At 41.6% G+C, this 16,780-nt stretch overlaps 1 long non-coding RNA gene across 1 annotated transcript; it reads right to left on the reverse strand.

The window, feature by feature from the left end:
- Positions 1-3,063: 3,063 nt before the first annotated feature.
- On the reverse strand, positions 3,064-13,630 carry LOC129641641 (uncharacterized). Its single transcript, XR_008709374.1, has 3 exons — positions 13,551-13,630; positions 5,522-5,559; positions 3,064-3,158 (listed from the first exon to the last, which is right to left on the reverse strand). It is a non-coding gene; the product is annotated as an uncharacterized LOC129641641 (long non-coding RNA).
- Positions 13,631-16,780: the final 3,150 nt, after the last annotated feature.

The raw sequence follows: 16,780 nt of genomic DNA on the forward strand, positions 1-16,780 counted from the left end.
ATTTAACTCCTGCTTCTGGGAGAGCTCCAGGAATACCTGAAAGGGGGAGAAGAAATAAACACAGGGATGTCATGCTGCCTCCTGTAATGAATGCAAAGGATTATACATTCATATTCCATGAATGATATAAAATTACTAAAGCTGACCCATGTGCTCCAAGGTGGACCATGGGATGCTGTCCTAATACAGGCTGAAGCTCTGGACCCACTTCCCATTCTCTGAGGACTTGTAGGAGCCTAACTCCTATGAGTTCCTTGCTCCAGGTTGTAAAACAGCCTACCTCCTGTTAGGATGATAGGGGAAAGTTGACTCTTCTTTCAGGTAAGGCCAACTAGGAAACACAAATGACCTAAGACTCTTCTCACTTCAGCTCTTAAAAAACTCCCCAGCCCTTTGCTTCAACTGAGTTGAGCTCAGACTGTGTTCTGGCCTCTCCTCTGTTGCAATAATCTTGAAATTTTTCCTTGCCTGTTTAACTTTATCCTGTGCAATTTTTCCTTTGATGTAGGCAAACATTTAATTATGTAACCTACTAAATGAATGCACCCATGTTCTCTAACATGTTCACCATTTAAGAGAAGTAATGAAAGGGGGCAGTTTTCCAAATACTGCTTACAGTCCCCACCACAGCAAAACTGTTAGCATTCTGGATTAGATGACACCAATGAACTGATGTAAGCTTCACAACAAACATGTTAGGTTTATACGATATTGGAGGTAAAATGTAAAGAAATAGAGGTATAGAGGGGAAAGGCACACTTCCTGTTGACTATCTCTCCCACACTTTGCAGTGAGGAGAGTCTGGAATTCAGTATGGTAATTGATTTTCGAGGAGTACATGCACTGAGTCTTTAGAAGGTCAAAGAGAAGTATCTAATTTAGATCGGGGAGGTGTTAGACAGCAAGTGACATTTTAATTACAACTTGAAGGATCAGTGGGTATTAACCAGGCAGAAAGTTAGAGAATAATTTACCTAGGTAGCGGGAATAACATGCACAAGCCATGGAAACATGAGAAGGCAGAGCATAACCTGCTGTTGGGAAAGACTGAAGGCAGGAGGAGAAGGGGATGACAGAGGATGAGGTGATTGGATGGCATCACTGACTCAAAGGACATGAGTTTGAGCAAGCTCCAGGAGTTGGTGATGGACAGGGAAGGCTGACATGCTGTAGTCCATGGGGTTGCAAAGAGTTGGCCACAACTGAGCCACTAAACTGAAACGAACCTGAGACCATGTGTTGTTGATTGGGTAACTTGTTCATAGTGTGTATGCAGAACTCTTAATTCTTATTCCCTCACCCCATAACATATACATTAGCTAGTGCATTCAATTTAACTTCCAAAACAAGATCTATCCCCTTCTCACCATCTCTATCCTACTTAAGTTTGAAAACGAGTGTAAATTTAAGGTTTTGATTTCAGAATCGAGCCTCTGTGGCTTGAGCAAGGTCATAACACTAGTAAAATGGTTAGCATAGAATTCAACCACTTCTAATCTCCCCTATCATGACTTCCCTAGCCAGCTACCATAGTTTTTCCCTGGGTCATTGCACAGCTTCCCAGCCAGTCTGCCTGCTATCACTCTTCACTCTCCTACAATCTCATCCTTGGACTACAGCCAGAATGCTCCCTTAAACCTGTAAATCAGGGTCATGCTTTTGGTTAAATTCTTAGAGTTGCTTCACATTGTCCTTAGAATAAAATCTAGATGTTTTTTTTTTTCTTGGAAGGGAGCATAAATATGTTTGTTCTACTCCTCTGGTTCCATGAAAGGTTTTTAGAAAGGTACTTTTAGGCTTTTGCCTCATTTTAAAACCCTAATCATGAAGGTATCTTTAATTACCACATCAATAAATTGGGAAGAGAACTGACCACAGATGGCTTAATCTCTCCCTTCTTCTTGGGATCTATAGGCTTGTGCAGAACTTGCCCACAGGCCTGCTCTCTGCCAACCAAAGAAAGGGTCTTGGCCCCAGTGGATATTTTTGGATGACTCTCTCATTTAGGAAATGTCTAAATGATCTAAAATGTCACCTGACCAACCTGTCTAAGGTAAGCCTTTCACCCCCATTACTCCTGTAGAAATCACTGTTATTTTACTTATAACATCACTCACTACATGAGATTTCCTTCATCATTTGTTTTGTTTTGGTTTTGGATCTTTCCACACTGGAAAGCAAATCCATAAGAGCAAGAATCTTTTCCTTCTGTATCTCTAAAGGCTAGACCCATACCTAGCACAGGTGGACAAATAATTGTTGTGTAGATTCAATCTACAGAAGTAAAGAATGGTTCAGATCAGATCAGTTCAGTCGCTCAGTCGTGTCCGACTGTTTGCGACCCCATGAATCGCAGCACACCAGGCCTCCCTGTCCATCACCAACTCCCGGAGTTCACCCAGACTCACATCCATCGAGTCAGTGATGCCATCCAGCCATCTCATCCTGTCGTCCCCTTCTCCTTTTGCCCCCAATCCCTCCCAGCATCAGGGTCTTTTCCAATGAGTCAACTCTTTGCATGAGGTGGCCAAAGTACTGGAGTTTCAGCTTTAGCATCATTCCTTCCAAAGAAATCCCAGGGCTGATCTCCTTCAGAATGGACTGGTTGGATCTCCTTGCAGTCCAAGGGACTCTCCAAAGTCTTCTCCAACACCACAGTTCAAAAGCATCAATTCTTTGGTGCTCAGCCTTCTTCACGGTCCAACTCTCACATCCATACATGACCACAGGAAAAACCATAGCCTTGACTAGACGAACCTTTGCTGGCAAAGTAATGTCTCTGCTTTTTAATATGCTATCTAGGTTGGTCATAACTTTCCTTCCAAGGAGTAAGCGTCTTTTAATTTCATGGCTGCAGTCACCATCTACAGTGATTTTGGAGCCCAGAAAAATAAAGTCTGACACTGTTTCCACTGTTTCCCTATCTATTTCCCATGAAGTGATGGGACCAGATGCCATGATCTTTGTTTTCTGAATGTTGAGCTTTAAGCCAACTTTTTCACTCACCTCTTTCACTTTCATCAAGAGGCTTTTTAGTTCCTCTTCACTTTCTGCCATAAGGGTGGTGTCATCTGCATATTTGAGGTTATTGATATTTCTCCCGGCAATCTTGATTCCAGCTTGTGCTTCTTCCAGTCCAGTGTTTCTCATGATGTACTCTGCATATAAGTTAAATAAACAGGGTGACAATATACAGCCTTGACGTACTCCTTAGATAATTAAAAATAGTTCTGTCTAGCTAAGGGCCTCAAATTTCATAGCATAAAATCTTTGCCCTCTTCACATAGAGGGATTTTAAAAGTTAAAACTTTAAAGCATTGTTCAAAGTTTTGAAAACTGAAAAATAAAAATAAAAGGAATTTAACTCTCAAATAATAATTTTTATAAATTATAAATTATTAGAAAATAATTAAAAATTTAGCCATGAAGCTATGCAGGATATGTGAGTTTTACTTTCTAGTTGAAAGAGATACATCAATAGACAAGGTAGGATTTGGTTATATAAAAAATGGTCACCTTTTGATTCATTGCCTAATATCCTTAATAATGTAAATTTACTGCTTACCTATACTTAAGAGCCTGAGAAATGTAATTGGGTTCTCTATCCCATGTGAGTAATCTCTAATTTTCATATTCATTAAATCACTTTTAATCTCACACACGAAAATACGCTACTGCTCCTAGTTGTCTAAGTAGGAAGATTCATTTTGTAAATGAAAGCAGCTGTAAAATGACTCATTAATCTCTATAACATCATAGGTGATTCAAAGGACATGATTTTAAAACAATTGTCTACCTTGTACTATGTAAAGACAGTTTTTAATTTATTGTCAATATCTCCTGGTCATTTTCTAGTGGTTTTAAGATAAGTCTCAGCTAATGTGTCTAGCTTGACTTAGAAAAATCTAAGTCATCATATATCTGAGGCAAAGATATTGATCTTCCTGAATGACTGTTTAAATTCCCACAGTCCATATTCTCCAAAAGAAATATATTAATAGATTTGAAGATGCTTGGGAATTACAAAGACAAGAGATAATTTCTTCTTTTAACACTTTATTCCACTGATCCCCTGTAATTTCTCCTCTCTCAGATGAAGTTTGGGTAAGGCATTTGGGTAACAAGACTATCATTGCTGCTTTCAAAGTGACATTTGATTAAGCCAAGCACCTAGGGCATTTGTTTAGAAGGACTGGATTCTTGTGCTAAGAAGTTAATCCTTGTGTTTCTGATTCAATTACATTTGCAGATTCAACCAGGACTTTTATTTTTTTTATTTTTTTTTTTTTTATTTTTTTTTTTTTAATTTTATTTTATTTTTAAACTTTACATAACTGTATTAGATTTGCCAAATATCAAAATGAATCCGCCACAGACAACCAGGACTTTTAATTCTATCTCTTCTTCCATAGGTGATTACTTTGAGGGAATTCTGATAGTCTAAGTTACATTTGCTGTTTATTTTTGGAGATCTTCAAATAAAGTAATGGAGGTAGACTTAGAAACCATCTTTCTCTATTTTAATAAGGTAAGGAGGTTATTGCATTCTTTTAGCTATTATTATCCATCCATTTTGTCAATGTTTCTAAAACTTAAAATGTACAAACCACTTTGAAAAAACAATGTCTTAAAGACTATTGATATTAAAATAAATTTTTTTGTAAAATGACTTCAAAGTTAAACAAACACAAAACCAGATGTAAAATAATTTCATTTATATAATTTAACTACCACAACCCTGAAATTAATTTAAATATTTAAACACTAAAAATATAAATAGTTACAGTTTTATTTATTGTGATGGATGAGGTTGTGTCCTGGAATTAAATTGACAATGTTGGGGTTTAACAGTTAAAAGATGGAGCCTTAAGACTAGTTCTGTATGTCATAATTCTTCAGTTTTAATTTTTAATTCAGAACATGGTATTTTGCAAAAATATGGTAAGAATACATTAATAGATCCCAATTTCAGAAAACTCAAGACAACTACCACTTACAAGTCATGGCTATTAAGCATATTCTCAAATGTCAGTTTCAAAAGTCAGTCTGAAAACTTTCTCATTCAAATTAGTATTAAATTGAATGAAAACTTAATCATTGATAGATGTCAGAAAATAATTATAATTTAATACTTTTACCATAGTCCCTGCTAATGAAATGCTATAAATGATCTATACAAATTAGGTTTACTATAACTCTGGTCACAATGTTTATAGACAGTGCAGTTTCAGCACAGCTTCTTCACACTTGCTGTACCTATACTACTTTGAATCTCAATTTTCCACTGATGTTCTCTGAACTACATCAATACCCACCTTTACACAGTACCTTGATGCTGGGAAAGATTGAGGGCAAGAGGAGAAGGGGACAGCAGAGAATGAGATGGTTGGCATCACTGACTCAATGGACATGAGTTTGAGCAAACTCAGAGAGATACTGAAAGACAGGAAGCCTGGCATGCTGCAGTTCATGGGTCACAAAGAGTTGGATATGACTTAGCAACTAAACAACGACACAGTACCTTATGGAGCTTTCAATCTTCATCTGGACAAACAGGATCTTAAACACAAATATAAATGTTGGCACTGTGATTATGTGAAAATCCTCAACAGTAACTCTTGAATGCCTAAGAATTTACCCTCAGGCCCATGGAAGTTTTGATTAGGTATTTATTTAACCACAAAAAACATAGGTTAAATTGGTGGGTATAGTATGTGTTTCAAAGAAAAAAAATACATTATTTTCTTCTCCTTTTTAACCTCCTACTTCCAATGTACTCCTGACCTTGACTGAAGGAGGATAGATGAGGGCTCAGCAAGGTTAACATTTTTAGCTGTCTTCTATGTGCCTGGTGGCCCTGGAGCAGTGGCTACATGGTGGCTGAGTGGCTGTTAGGAGATACCCCATGTCTGCTGCTCAGTGCTGGAGCGACTGTGAGGAGATACCCCACATCCAGGGGCAGAGAAGCCCCAGCAAAACAGCAGGCACTGGAGCAGCAGCTGTGCAGCACTGGAACGACTCTGAGAAGATACCCAATGTCCAAGGGCAAAGGAGAAGGCCCAGCAGGCTGGTAGAAAGGGTGAAATCGCATTTAGAATCAAACCCCATACCCACCAGAGATAGGGCTCATACCGTGTGTGCACCAGGACCCAGAGAACCCACAGACACTGAGACAGAACTGTGTTTGTGTGTCTTCTGAGGAGGTATGGGTCAGCAGTGAATTGCTGCAGGGGCAGGGGCTCTGGGTGCAGTAAACCTGGGTATGGCATAAACCTTCTTGTAGGAGGTCGCCATTAACCAACCATAGGGCTGCCAGAACTTACACAGGACTGGGGAAACAGACTCTTGGAGGGCACAAACAAACCTTGCACACACCAGAACCCAGGAGAAAAGAGCAGTGACCCCACAAGAGATTGACCCAGACTTGCCGTGAGTGTCCAGGAGTCTCTAGCAGAGACATGGGTTCATGGTGGCTTGCTGCAGGGTTGGGGACACTGAGTGTAGCAGCATGACTCTTTTGAAGGAGGTCACCATTATCTTTATTCAGTTCAGTTCAGTGGCTCAGTTGTGTCTGACTCTTTGCAACCCCATGAATCGCAGCATGCCAGGCCTCCCAGTCCAACACCAGCTCCTGGAGTTCACCCAAACTCATGTGAATTGAGTCCGTGATGCCATCCAGCCATCTCATCCTCTGTCGTCCATTTCTCGTCCTGCCCCCAATCCCTCCCAGCATCAGGGTCTTTTCCAATGAGTCAACTCTTCACATGAGGTGGTCAAAGTAATGGAGTTTCAGCCTCAGCATCAGTCCTTCCAATGAACACCCAGGACTGATCTCCTTTAGGAGGGACTGGTTGGACCTCCTTGCAGTCCAAGGGACTCTCAAGACTCTTCTCCAACACCACAGTTCAAAAGTATCAATTCTTCGGCGCTCAGCTTTCTTCACAGTCCAACTCTCACATCCATATATGACCACTGGAAAAACCATAGCATTGACTAGAAGGACCTTTGTTGGCAAAGTAATATCTCTGGACCGGCGCACTAAGCGCAGGCGGCTGCGATGACCGGTGCACTAAGTGCAGGTGGCTGTGACGACTGGCGCACTAAGCGTGGCTGAGAGGCGCTACCCTACGTCTGAGGTCAGGGGCAGAAGCCAGGAGGACCCCATGCCCAAAGGGCGGCGGCCAAGAGGAGTTGCCCCATGTCCAAGGTCAGGGGCAGTGGCTGAGAGTGCCAAGCTGTGAAGGCACAGGAATGGCCGAAAGGAGCTACCCCGCGTCCGAGGTCAGGGGCAGCAAGGAGAGGAGTTACCCCAAGCCCCCACGTGCAAGGCCAGGGGCAGCGGCCGGGAGGACCAAACCCACGTCCAAGGAGCCCTGGCTGCACAGGCACAGGAGGGCCTAGAGGAGCTATCCCACGTTGAAGGTCAGGAAGGGTGGCGGTGAGGAGATACCCCTCATCCAAGGTAAGGAGCAGTGGCTGCACTTTGCTGGAGTAGCCGTGAAAAGATACCCAACGCCCAAGGTAAAAGAAACCCAACTAAGACGGTAGGTGTTGCAAGAGGGCATCAGAGGGCAGACACACTGAAACTATACTCACAGAAAACTAGTCAATCTAATCACACTAGGACCACAGCCTTGTCCAACTCAATGAAACTAGGACATGTCTGTGGGGAAATCCAAGATGGGTGGGTCATGGTGGAGAGATCTGACAGAATGTGGTCCACTGGAGAAGTGAATGGCAAACCACTTCAGTATTCTTGCCTTGAGAACCCCATGAACAGTATGAAAAGGAAAAAGGATAGGATACTGAAAGAGGAACTCCCCAGGTCAGTAGGTGCCCAAAATGCTACTGGAGATCAGTGGAGAAATAACTCCAGAAAGAATGAAGGGATGGAGCCAAAGCAAAAACAATACCAGGCTGTGGATGTGACTGGTGATAGAGGCAAGGTCCAATGCTGTAAAGAGCAATATTGCATAGGAACCTGGAATGTCAGGTCCATGAATCAAGGTAAATTGGAAGTGGTCAAACAAGAGTTGGCAAGAGTGAATGTCGACATTCTAGGAATCAGCGACTAAAGTGGACTGGAATGGGTGAATTTAACTTGGATAACCATTATGTCTACTACTGCGGGCAGGAATCCCTCAGAAGAAATGGAGTAGCCATCATGGTCAACAAGAGTCCAAAATGCAGTACTTGGATGCAATCTCAAAAACGACAGAATGATCTCTGTTCATTTCCAAGGCAAACCATTCAATATCACAGTAATCCAAGTCTATGCCCCAACCAGTAACACTAAAGAAGCTGAAGTTGAACGGTTCTATGAAGACCTACAAGACCTTTTAGAACTAACACCCAAAAGAGAAGTCCTTTTCATTATAGGGGACTGGAATGCAAAAGTAGGAAGTCAAGAAACACCTGGAGTAACAGGCAAATTTGGCCTTGGAGTACGGCATGAAGCAGGGCAAAGACTAATAGAGTTTTGCCAAGAAAATGCACTGGTCATAGCAAACACCCTCTTCCAACAACACAAGAGAAGAATCTACAAATGGACATCACCAGATGGTCAACACCAAAATCAGATTGATGATATCTTTGCAGCTGAAGAAGGAGAAGCTCTATACAGTCAACAAAAACAAGACAAGGAGGAGCTGACTGTGGCTCAGATCACGAAATCTTTATTACCAAATTCAGACTTAAATTGAAGAAAGTAGGGAAAACCACTAGACTATTCAGGTATGACCTAAATTAAATCCCTTATGATTATTCGGTGGAAGTGAGAAAAGATTCAAGGGCGTAGATCTCATAGATAGAGTGCCTGATGAACTATGGAATGAGGTTTGTGACATTGTACAGGAGACAGGGATCAAGACCATCCCCATGGGGAAAAAATGCAAAAAAGCAAAATAGCTGTCTGGGGAGGCATTACAAATGGCTGTGAAAAGAAGAGAAGTGAAAAGCAAAGGAGAAAAGGAAAGATATAAGCATCTGAATGCAGAGTTCCAAAGAATAGCAAGAAGAGATAAGAAAGCCTTCCTCAGCAATCAATGCAAAGAAATAGAGGAAAAGAACAGAATGGGAAAGACTAGAGATCTCTTCAAGAAAATTAGAGATACCAAGGGAATATTTCATGCAAAGATGGGCTCAATAAAGGACAGAAATGGTATGGACCTAACAGAAGCAAAAGATATCAAGAAGAGATGGCAAGAATACACAGAAGAACTGTACAAAAAAGATCTTCATGTCCCGATAATCACAATGGTGTGATCACTGACCTAGAGCCAGACATCCTGGAATGTGAAGTCAAATGGGCCTTAGAAAGCATCACTACGAACAAAGCTAGTGGAAGTGATGGAATTCCAGTTGAGCTCTTTCAAATCCTGAAAGATGATGCTGTGAAATTGCTGCACTCAATATACCAGCAAATTTGGAAAACTCAGCAGTGGCCACAGGACTGGAAAAAGTCAGTTTTCATTCCAATCCCAAAGAAAGGCAATGCCAAAGAATGCTCAAACTACCGCACAATTGCACTCATCTTATACGCTAGTAAAGGAATGCTCAAAAATCTCCAAGTCAGGCTTCAGCAATATGTGAACCATGAACTTCCTGATGTTCAAGCTGGTTTTAGAAAAGGCAGAGGAACCAGAGATCAAATTGCCAACATCCTCTGGATCATGGAAAAAGCAACAGAGTTCCAGAAAAACATCTATTTCTGCTTTATTGACTATGCCAAAGCCTTTGACTGTGTGGATCACAATAAACTGTGGAAAATTCTGAAAGAGATGGGAATACCAGACCACCTGACCTGCCTCTTGAGAAATTTGTATGCTGGTCAGGAAGCAACAGTTAGAACTGGACATGGAACCACAGACTGGTTCCAAATAGGAAAAAGAGTACGTCAAGGCTGTATATTGTCACTCTGCTAATTTAACTTATATGCAGAGTACATCATGAGAAATGCTGGACTGGAAGAAGCACAGCTGGAATCAAGATTGCTGGGAGAAACATCAATAACCTCAGATATGCAGATGACACCACCCTTATGGCAGAAAGTGAAGAGTAACTAAAGAGCCTCCTGATGAAAGTGAAAGTGGAGAGTGAAAAAGTTGGCTTAAAGTTCAGCATTCAGAAAACAAAGATCATGGCATCCGCTCCCATCACTTCATGGGAAATAGATGGGGAAACAGTGGAAACAGTGTCAGACTTTATTTTGGGGGGCTCCAAAATCACTGCAGATGGTGACTGCAGCCAGGAAATTAAAAGACGCTTATTCCTTGGAAGGAAAGTTATGACCAACCTAGATAGCATATTGAAAAGCAGAGACATTATTTTGCCAACAAAGGTCTGTCTAGTCAAGGCTGTGGTTTTACCTGTGGTCATGTATGGATGTGAGAGTTGGACTGTGAAGAAGGCTGAGTGTGGAAGAATTGATGCCTTTGAACTGTGGTGTTGGAGAAGACTCTTGAGAGTCCCTTGGACTGCAAGGCGATTCAACCAGTCCATTCTGAAGGAGATCAGCCCTGGGATTTCTTTGGAAGGAATGATGCTAAAGCTGAAACTCCAGTACTTTGGCCACCTCATGCGAAGAGTTGACTCATTGGAAAAGACCCTGATGCTGGGAGAGATTGGGGGCAGGAGGAGAAGGCGACGACAGAGGATGAGATGGCTGGATAGCATCACTGACTCGATGGACGTGAGTCTGGGTGAACTCTGGGAGTTGGTGATGGACAGGGAGGCCTGGCGTGCTGCGATTCATGGGGTCGCAAAGAGTCAGACACGACTGAGCAACTGAACTGCACTGAACTGAACTCTACTGAGGTTGGTCACAACTTTCCTTCCAAGGATTAACTGCCTTTTAATTTCATAGCTGCAATCACCATCTGCAGTGATTTTGGAGCCCCCCAAAATAAAGTCTGACACATTTTCCACTGTTTCCCCATCTATTTGCCATGAAGTGATGGGACCAGATGCCATGATCTTCGTTTTCTTAATGTTGAGCTTTAAGCCAACCCTTTCACTCTCCTATTTCACTTTCACCAAGAGGCTTCTTAGGTCCTCTTCACTTTGTGCCATAAGGGTGATGTCTTCTGCATATCTGAAGCTATTGATATTTCTCCCAGCAATCTTGATTCCAGCTTGTGCTTCTTCCAGCCCAGTGTTTCTCGTGATGTACTCTGCATATAAGTTAAAAAGCAGGGTGAAAATATACAGCCTTGAGATACTCCTTTTCCTATTTGGAACCAGTCTGTTGTTCCATACCCAGTTCTAACTTTTGCTTCCTGAACTGCATATAAGTTTCTCAAGAGGCAGATCAGGTGGTCTGGTATTTCCATCTCTTTCAGAATTCCACAGTTTATTGTGATTCACACAGTCAAAGGCTTTGGCATAGTCAATAAAGCAGAAATAGATGTTTTTCTGGAACTCTCTTGCTTTTTCCATGATCCAGTGGATGTTGGCAATTTGATCTCTGGTTCCTCTGTCTTTTCTAAAACCAGCTTGAACATCTGGAAGTTCACGGTTCACGTATTGCTGAAGCCTGGCTTGGAGAATTTTGAGCATTATTTTACTAGCATGTGAGATGAGTGCAATTGTGTTGTAGTTTGGGCATTCTTTGGCATTACCTTATTTGGAATTGGAATGAAAACTGACCTTTTTAGTCCTGTGGCCACTGCTGAGTTTTCCAAATTTGCTGGTATATTGAGTGCAGCAATTTCACAGCATCATCTTTCAGGATTTGAAAGAGCTCAACTGGAATTCCATCACCTCCACTAGCTTTGTTCATAGTGATGCTTTCTAAGGCCCACTTGACTTCACATTCCAGGATATCTGGCTCTAGGTGAGTGATTACATCATCGTGATTATCTGGGTCGTGAAATTCTTTTTTGTACAGTTCTTCTGTATATTCTTGCCACCTCTTCTTCATATCTTCTGCTTCGGTTAAGTCCATACCATTTCTGTCCTTTTTTGAGCCCATCTTAGCATGATATATTCCCTTGGTATCGCTAATTTTTTTGAAGAGATCTCTAGTTTTTCCCATTCTGTTGCTTTCCTCTAGTTCTTTGCACTGATCGCTGAGGAAGGCTTTCTTATCTCTTCTTTGGAACTCTGCATACAGATGCTTATATCTTTCCTTTTCTCCTTTGCTTCTCTTCTTTCCACAGCTATTTGTAAGGCCTCTTCAGACAGCCTTTTTCCTTTTTTGCATTTCTTTTTCTCGGGGATGGTCTTGATCCCTGTCTCCTGTACAATGTCACAAACCTCAGTCCATAGTTCATCAGATCTAGTCCCTTAAATCTATTTCTCACTTCCACTGTATAGTCATAAGGGATTTGATTTAGGTCATACCTGAATGGTGTAGTGGTTTTCCCTACTTTCTTCAATTTAAGTCTGAATTTGGCAATAAGGAGGTCAGGATCTAGCCACAGTCTGCTCCCGGTCTTGTTTTGCTGACTATATAGAGCTTCTCCATCTTTGGCTGCAAAGAATATAATCAAAATGAGTTCAGTGTTGACCATCTGGTGATGTCCATGCGTTGTCTTCTCTTGTGTTGTTGGAAGAGAGTGTTTGCTATGACCAGTACATTCTCTTGGCAAAACTCTATTAGCCTCTGCCCTGCTTCATTCCGTTCTCCAAGGTCAAATTTGCCTGTTACTCCAGGTGTTTCTTGACTTCCTACTTTTGCATTCCAGTCCCACATAATGAAAAGGACATCTTTTTTGGGTGTTAGTTTTGAAGTCTTGTAGGTCTTCATAGAACCGTTCAACTTCAGCTTCTTCAGCGTTACTGGTTGGGGCATAGGCTTGGATTACCGTGATATTGAATGGTTTGCCTTAGAAATGAACAGAGATCATTCTGTCCTTTTTGAGACAGCATCCAAGTACTGCATTTGGACTCTTTTGTTGACCATGATGGCTACTCCATTTCTTCTAAGGGATTCCTGTCCACAGTAGCAGATATAATGGTCATCTGAGTTAAATTCACTCATTCAAGTCCATTTTAGTTCACTGATTCCTAGAATGTCGACATTCACTCTTGCCATCTCCTGTTTGACTACTTCCAATTTGCCTTGATTCGTGGACCTGACATTCCAGGTTCCTATGCAATATTGCTCTTTACAGCATAGGCCCTTGCTTCTATCACCAGCCACATACACAACTGGGCATTGTTTTTGCTTTGGCGCCATCCCTTCATTCTTTCCAGAGTTATTTCTCCACTGATCTCCAGTAGCATATTGGGCACCTACCGACCCGGGGAGTTCCCCTTTCGGTATCCTATCATTTTGCCTTTTCATACTGTTCATGGGGTTCTCAAGGCAAGTATACTGAAGTGGTTTGCCATTCCCTTCTCTAGTGGACCGATCACATTCTATCAGACCTCTCCACCATGACCTGTCTGTCTTGGGTGGCCCCATACCGCATGGCTTAGTTTCAATGAGTTAGATAGGCTGTGGTCCATGTGACCAGAATGGCTAGTTTTCTATGATTATGGTTTCAGTGTGTCTGCCCTCTGATGCCCTGTCACAACATCTACTGTCTTACTTGGGTTTCTCTTACCTTGGACGTGGGGTATCTCTTCACAGCTGCTCCAGCAAAACGCAGCTGCTGCTCCTTACCTTGGACAAGGGGGTATCTCCTCACAGCCGACCCTCTTGACCTTGAAAGTGGAGGTTATCTTTATTACCTCCACCATAGTTTGACCTCAGGTCAAATAACAGGGAAGGAACACAACCCCACCCTTCAACAGAAAATTGGATTTAAGATTTACTGACCATGGCCCCACCCATCAGAATAAGACCCAGTTTCCTCCTCAGTCAGTCTCTCCCATCAGAAAGCTTCCATAATAAGCTCTTATCCTTCTCCATCAGAGGGCAGATAGACAGAAAACCACAATCACAGAAAACTAACCAATCTGATCACACAGACCACAGCTTTGTCTAACTCAATGAAACTATGCGCCATGCCATGTAGGGCCACCCAAGACAACGGGACATGGTGGAGAGTTCTGACAAAACATGGTCCGCTGGAGAAGGCAATGGCAAACCACTTCAGTATTCTTACCTTGAGAACCCCATGAACAACATGAAAAAGCAAAAAGATAGGACACTGAGAGAAGAACTCCCCAGGTTGGTAGGTGCTACTGGAGATCAGTGGAGAAATAACTCCAGAAAGAATGAGGAGACGGAACCAAAGCAAAAACAATACCCAGTTTTGATTGTGAACGGTAATGGAAGTGAAGAACGGTAATGGAAGTGAAGTCCAACGCTGTGAGAACAATACTGCATAGGAACCTGGAATGTTAGGTCCATGAATCAAGGCAAACTGGTGTTAGGTCCATAGATCAAGGCAAACTGGAAGTGGTCAAACAGGAGATGACAAGAGTGAACATCAACATTTTAGGAATCAGCAAACTAAAATGGACTGGAATTAGTGAATTTAACTCAGATGACCATTATATCTACTACTGTGGGCAAGAATCCCTTAGAAGAAATGAAGTAGCTCTCATAGTCAACAAGAGTTTGCAATGCAGTCCTTGGATACAATCTCAAAAACAACAGAATGATCTCTGCTCAGTTCCAAGTAAACCATTCAATATCACAGTAATCCAAGTCTATTTCCTGACCAGTAATGCGAAGAAGCTGAAGTTGAATGGTTCTATGAAGACCTACAAAACCTTCTAGAACTAATATCCCATAAAAGATGTCCTCTTCATTATAGGGGGCTGGAATGCAAAAGTAGGAAGTCAAGCAATACCTTGAATAACAGGCAAGTGTGGCCTTGGAGTACAGAATGAAGCAGGTCACAGGCTAACAGAGTTTTGCCAAGAGGATGCACTGGTCATAGCAAACACCCTCTTCTGACACACAAGAGAAACTCTACACATGGACTTCACCAGATGGTCAATAGCAAAATCATATTGATTATATTCTTTGCAGCCAAATATGGAGAAGCTCTATACAGTCAGCAAAAACAAGAACGGGAGCTGACTGTGGCTCAGATCATGAACTCCTTATTACCAAATTCAGACTTGAATTGAAGAAAGTAGGGAAAACCACTACACCATTCAGATATGACCTAAATCACATCCGTTACAGCTATACAGTGAAAGTGAGAAATAGATTCAAGGGATTATATCTGATAGACAGAGTGCCTGATGAACTATGGATGGAGGTTCATGACACTGTATGGGAGACAGTGATCAAGACTATCCCCAAGAAAAATAAATGTAAAAAGGCAAAATGCTTGTCTGAGGAGGCCTTACAAATAGCTATGAAAAGAAGAGAAGTGAAAGGCAAAGGAGAAAAGGAAAGATATACCTATTTGAATGCAGAGTTCCAAAGAATAGCAAGGAGAGATAAGGAAGCCTTCCTCAGCGATCAATGAAAACAAATAGAAGAAATCAATAGAATTGGAAAGACTACAGATCTCTTCAAGAAAATGATAGATACCAAGGAAACATTTCATGCAAAGATAGGCATAATAAAGGACAGAAATTGTATGGACCTAACAGAAGCAGAAGATGTTAAGAAGAGGTGGGAAGAATACATAGAAGAACTATACGAAAAAGAGATTCACAACCCAGATAATCACGATGGTGTGATCACTCACCTAGAACCAGACATCCTGAAATGTGAAGTCAAGTGGGCCTTAGAAAGCATCACTACGAACAAAGCTAGTGAGGGGATGGAATTCCAGTTGAGCTATTTCAAATCCTAAAAGATGATGCTGTGAAAGTGCTGCACTCAACATGCCAGCAAATTTGGAAAACTCAGCAGTGGTCACAGGACTGGAAAAGGTCAGTTTTCATTCCAGTTCCAAAGAAAGACAATGCCAAAAAATGTCCAAACTACTGCACAATTGCACTCATCTCACATGCTAGCAAAGTAATGCTCAAAATTCTCCAAGCCACGCTTCATCAATATGTGAACCGTGAACTTCCTGATGTTCAAGCTGGTTTTAGAAAAGGCAGAAGAACCAGAGATCAAATTGCCAACATCCATTGGATCATCCCAGAGGGATGGTATGGGGAGGGAGGAGGGAGGAGGGTTCAGGATGGGGAACACATGTATACCTGTGGCGGATTCATTTTGATATTTGGTAAAACTAATACAATTATGTAAAGTTTAAAAATAAAATAAAATTTAAAAAAATAAATAAACAAAGCCTAAAAAAAAAAAAAAAAAGCAAGAGAGTTCCAGAAAAACATCTACTTCTGCTTTATTGAATACACCAAAACCTTTGACTCTGGATCACAACAAACTGTGGAAAATTCTTCAAGAGATAGGAATACAGACCACCTGACCTGCCTCCTGAGAAATCTGTATGCAGGTCAAGAAGCAACAGTTGGAACTGGACATGGAACAACAGACTGGTTCCAAATCAGGAAAGGAGTACATCAAGGCTCTATATTGTCACCCTGCTAATTTAACTTATATCCAGAATACATCATGAGAAACAGTGGGCTGGATGAAGCACAAGCTGGAATCAATATTGTTCAGAGAAATATCAATAACCTGAGATATGCAGATGACACCACCCTTATGGCAGAAAGCAAAGAACTAAAGAGTCTCTTGATGAAAATGAAAGAGGAGAGTGAAAACAAACAAGCAAACAAAAAAACACCTAACATTCAGTAAACTAAGAAACATTCAGAAAACTAAGATCATGGCAGCTGGTCCCATCACTTCATGGCAAATAGATGGGGAAGCAGTGGAAACAGTGACAGACTATTTTTCCGGGCTCCAAAATCACTGCAGATGGTAACTGAAGCCATGGAATTAAAAGAC

Source organism: Bubalus kerabau, chromosome 1 (genome assembly GCF_029407905.1).
Source record: "Bubalus kerabau isolate K-KA32 ecotype Philippines breed swamp buffalo chromosome 1, PCC_UOA_SB_1v2, whole genome shotgun sequence".
NCBI classification, from domain to species: Eukaryota; Metazoa; Chordata; class Mammalia; order Artiodactyla; family Bovidae; genus Bubalus; species Bubalus kerabau.